The sequence below is a fragment of the Coregonus lavaretus genome (genome assembly GCF_964263955.1).
Source record: "Coregonus lavaretus genome assembly, contig: HAP1_SCAFFOLD_2179, whole genome shotgun sequence".
In the NCBI taxonomy this organism is placed as follows: domain Eukaryota; kingdom Metazoa; phylum Chordata; class Actinopteri; order Salmoniformes; family Salmonidae; genus Coregonus; species Coregonus lavaretus.
Window position 1 is genome coordinate 22,429 of NW_028161506.1, and position 5,607 is coordinate 28,035.

Consider the following 5,607-nt stretch of genomic DNA (forward strand, 5'->3'; position numbering starts at 1 on the left):
ACTGATTACTATCCCTACAATCTATCGATCACTGATTACTACCCCTACTCTTTATCTATCACTGATTACTACACATAATCTCTCCTCTATCACTGATTACTATCCCTACTCTATTTCGATCACTGATTACTATCCATACTCTCTATCTATCACTGATTACTATCCCTACTCTCTATGTATCAATGATTACTATCCCTACAATCTATCGATCACTGATTACTACCCCTACTCTCTATCTATCACTGATTACTATCCCTACTCTCTATCTATCACCGATTACTGTCCCTAACTCTCTATCTATCACTGATCACTACCCCTACTCTCTATTATCGATCACTGATTACTACCCCTACTCTCTATCTATCACTGATTACTATCCCTACTCTCTATCTATCAGTGATTACTATCCATACTCTCTATATATCACTGATTACTACCCCTACTATCTATATATCACTGATTACTATCACTACTCTCTATCTATCACTGATTACTACCCCTACTCTCTCCGCTATCACTGATTACTATCCCTACTGTATTTAGATCACTGATTACTACCACTACTCTATATCTATCACTGATTACTATCCCTACTCTATATCTATCACTGACTAATATCCCTCCTCACTGATTACTATCCCTACTCTCTCCTCTATCACTGATTACTATCCCTACAATCTATCGATCACTGATTACTACCCCTACTCTTTATCTATCACTGATTACTACACATAATCTCTCCTCTATCACTGATTACTATCCCTACTCTATTTCGATCACTGATTACTATCCCTACTCTCTATCTATCACTGATTACTATCCCTACTCTCTATGTATCAATGATTACTATCCCTACAATCTATCGATCACTGATTACTACCCCTACTCTCTATCTATCACTGATTACTATCCCTACTCTCTATCTATCACCGATTACTGTCCCTAACTCTCTATCTATCACTGATCACTACCCCTACTCTCTATTATCGATCACTGATTACTACCCCTACTCTCTATCTATCACTGATTACTATCCCTACTCTCTATCTATCAGTGATTACTATCCCTACTCTCTATATATCACTGATTACTACCCCTACTATCTATATATCACTGATTACTATCACTACTCTCTATCTATCACTGAGTACTACCCCTACTCTCTCCGCTATCACTGATTACTATCCCTACTCTATTTAGATCACTGATTACTACCACTACTCTATATCTATCACTGATTACTATCCCTACTCTATATCTATCACTGACTAATATCCCTCCTCACTGATTACTATCCCTACTCTCTCCTCTATCACTGATTACTATCCCTACAATCTATCAATCACTGATTACTACCCCTACTCTTTATCTATCACTGATTACTACACATAATCTCTCCTCTATCACTGATTACTATCCCTACTCTATTTCGATCACTGATTACTATCCCTACTCTCTATCTATCACTGATTACTATCCCTACTCTCTATGTATCAATGATTACTATCCCTACAATCTATTGATCACAGATTACTACCCCTACTCTCTATCTATCACTGATTACTATCCCTACTCTCTATCTATCACCGATTACTGTCCCTAACTCTCTATCTATCACTGATCACTACCCCTACTCTCTATTATCGATCACTGATTACTACCCCTACTCTCTATCTATCACTGATTACTATCCCTACTCTCTATGTATCAATGATTACTATCCCTGCTCTCTATCTATAACTGATTACTATCCCTACTCTCTATCAATCACTGATTGATATCCCTACTCGCTATCTATCACTGATTACTATCCCTACTCTCTATCAATGATTACTATCCCTACGCTCTATATATCACTGATTACTATCCCTACTCTCGAATTATCACTGATTACTATCCCTACTCTCTATCTGTCACTGATTGCTATCCCTACTCTCTATCTATCACTGATTACTATCCATACACTCTATTTTTCACTGATTTCTATCCCTACTCTCTATCTATCACTGATTACTATCCCTACTCTCGAATTATCACTGATTGTTATCCCTACTCTCTATCTAACACTGATTACTATCCCTACTCTCTATCAATGATTACTATCCCTACTCTCTATATATCAAAGATTACTGTCCCTACTCTCGAATTATCACTGATTGTTATCCCTACTCTCTATCTAACACTGATTACTATCCCTACTCTCTATCAATGATTACTATCCCTACTCTCTATATATCACTGATTACTATCCCTACTCTCGAATTATCACTGATTACTATCCCTACTCTCTATCTGTCACTGATTGTTATCCCTACTCTCTATCTATCACTGATTACTATCCATACACTCTATTTATCACTGATTTCTATCCCTACTCTCTATCTATCACTGATTACTACCCCTACCCTCTCCTCTATCACTGATTACTACCCCTACTCTATTTCGATCACTGATTACTACCACTACTCTCTATCTATCACTGATTACTATCCCTACTCTCTATCTATCACCGATTACTGTCCCTAACTCTCTATCTATCACTGATCACTACCCCTACTCTCTATTATCGATCACTGATTACTACCCCTACTCTCTATCTATCACTGATTACTATCCCTACTCTCTATGTATCAATGATTACTATCCCTGCTCTCTATCTATAACTGATTACTATCCCTACTCTCTATCAATCACTGATTAATATCCCTACTCACTATCTATCACTGATTACTATCCCTACTCTCTATCAATGATTACTATCCCTACGCTCTATATATCACTGATTACTATCCCTACTCTCGAATTATCACTGATTACTATCCCTACTCTCTATCTGTCACTGATTGCTATCCCTACTCTCTATCTATCACTGATTACTATCCATACACTCTATTTATCACTGATTTCTATCCCTACTCTCTATCTATCAATGATTACTATCCCTACTCTCGAATTATCACTGATTGTTATCCCTACTCTCTATCTAACACTGATTACTATCCCTACTCTCTATCAATGATTACTATCCCTACTCTCTATATATCAAAGATTACTGTCCCTACTCTCGAATTATCACTGATTGTTATCCCTACTCTCTATCTAACACTGATTACTATCCCTACTCTCTATCAATGATTACTATCCCTACTCTCTATATATCACTGATTACTATCCCTACTCTCGAATTATCACTGATTACTATCCCTACTCTCTATCTGTCACTGATTGTTATCCCTACTCTCTATCTATCACTGATTACTATCCATACACTCTATTTATCACTGATTTCTATCCCTACTCTCTATCTATCACTGATTACTACCCCTACCCTCTCCTCTATCACTGATTACTACCCCTACTCTATTTCGATCACTGATTACTACCACTACTCTCTATCTATCACTGATTACTATCCCTATCCTATATCGATCACTGATTACTACAAGTACTCTCTATCTATCACTGATTACAATCCCTACCCTATATCGATCACTGATTACTACCACTACTCTCTATCTATCATTGATTACTATCCCTACTCTATATCTATCATTGATTAATATCCCTACTCACTTATAACTATCCCTACTATCTCCTCTATCACTGATTACTATCCCTACTCTATATCGATCAATGATTACTATCCCTACTCTCTATCTATCACTGATTACTACCCCTACTCTCTATCTATCACTGATTACTACCCCTACTCTCTATCTATCATTGATTGCTATCCCTACTCTATATCTATCACAGATTACTATCCCTACTCTCTATCTAAAAACTAATTACTACCCCTACTCTCTATCTATCACTGATTACTATCCCTACTCTCTATCTATCAGTGATTAATATCCCTACTCTCTATATATCACTGATTACTACCCCTACTATCTATATATCACTGATTACTATCACTACTCTCTATCTATCACTGATTACTACCCCTACTCTCTCCGCTATCACTGATTACTATCCCTACTCTATTTAGATCACTGATTACTACCACTACTCTATATCTATCACTGATTACTATCCCTACTCTATATCTATCACTGACTAATATCCCTCCTCACTGATTACTATCCCTACTCTCTCCTCTATCACTGATTACTATCCCTACAATCTATCGATCACTGATTACTACCCCTACTCTTTATCTATCACTGATTACTACACATAATCTCTCCTCTATCACTGATTACTATCCCTACTCTATTTCGATCACTGATTACTATCCCTACTCTCTATCTATCACTGATTACTATCCCTACTCTCTATGTATCAATGATTACTATCCCTACAATCTATCGATCACTGATTACTACCCCTACTCTCTATCTATCACTGATTACTATCACTACTCTCTATCTATCACCGATTACTGTCCCTAACTCTCTATCTATCACTGATCACTACCCCTACTCTCTATTATCGATCACTGATTACTACCCCTACTCTCTATCTATCACTGATTACTATCCCTACTCTCTATGTATCAATGATTACTTTCCCTGCTCTCTATCTATAACTGATTACTATCCCTACTCTCTATCAATCAATGATTAATATCCCTACTCGCTATCTATCACTGATTACTATCCCTACTCTCTATGTATCAATGATTACTATCCCTACTCTCTATCTATAACTGATTACTATCCCTACTCTCTATCAATCACTGATTAATATCCCTACTCGCTATCTACCACTGATTACTACACCTACTCTATTTCGATCACTGATTACTACCACTACTCTCTATTTATCACTGATTACTATCCCTACTCTATATCGATCACTGATTACTACCCCTACTCTCTATCTATCACTGATTACTATCCCTACTCTCTATGTATCAATGATTACTATCCCTAATCTCTATCTAGCAGTGATTACTACCCCTACTGTCTATCTATCACTGATTACGACCCCTATTCTCTCCTCTATCACTGATTACTATCCCTACCCTATATCGATCACTGATTATTACAAGTACTCTCTATCTATCACTGATTGCTATCCCTACTCTATATCTATCACTGATTAATATCCCTACTCACTGATTACTATCCCTAATCTCTCCTCTATCGCTGATTGCTATCCCTACTCTATATCTGTCACAGATTACTATCCCTACTCTCTATCTATCACTGATTACTACCCCTACTCTCTATCTATCACTGATTACTATCCCTACTCTCTATCACTGACAACTATCCCTACTCTCTATCTATCAGTGATTACTATCCCTACTCTCTATCTATCACTGATTACTACCCCTACTCTCTATCAATCACTGATTAATATCCCTACTCGCTATCTATCACTGATTACTATCCCTACTCTCTATCTATCAGTGATTACTATCTCTACTCTCTGTTTATCACTGTTTATTCTCCCTACTCTTTATATATCAATGATTATTATACCTGCTCTCTATCTGTCACTGATTACTATCCTTACTCTCTATCTATCACTGATTACTATCCTTACTCTACATCTATCACTGATAACTATCCTTATTTTCTGTTTATCAATGATTACTATCCCTACTCTCTATCTATCACTGATAACTATCCTAATTTTCTGTTTATCAATGATTAC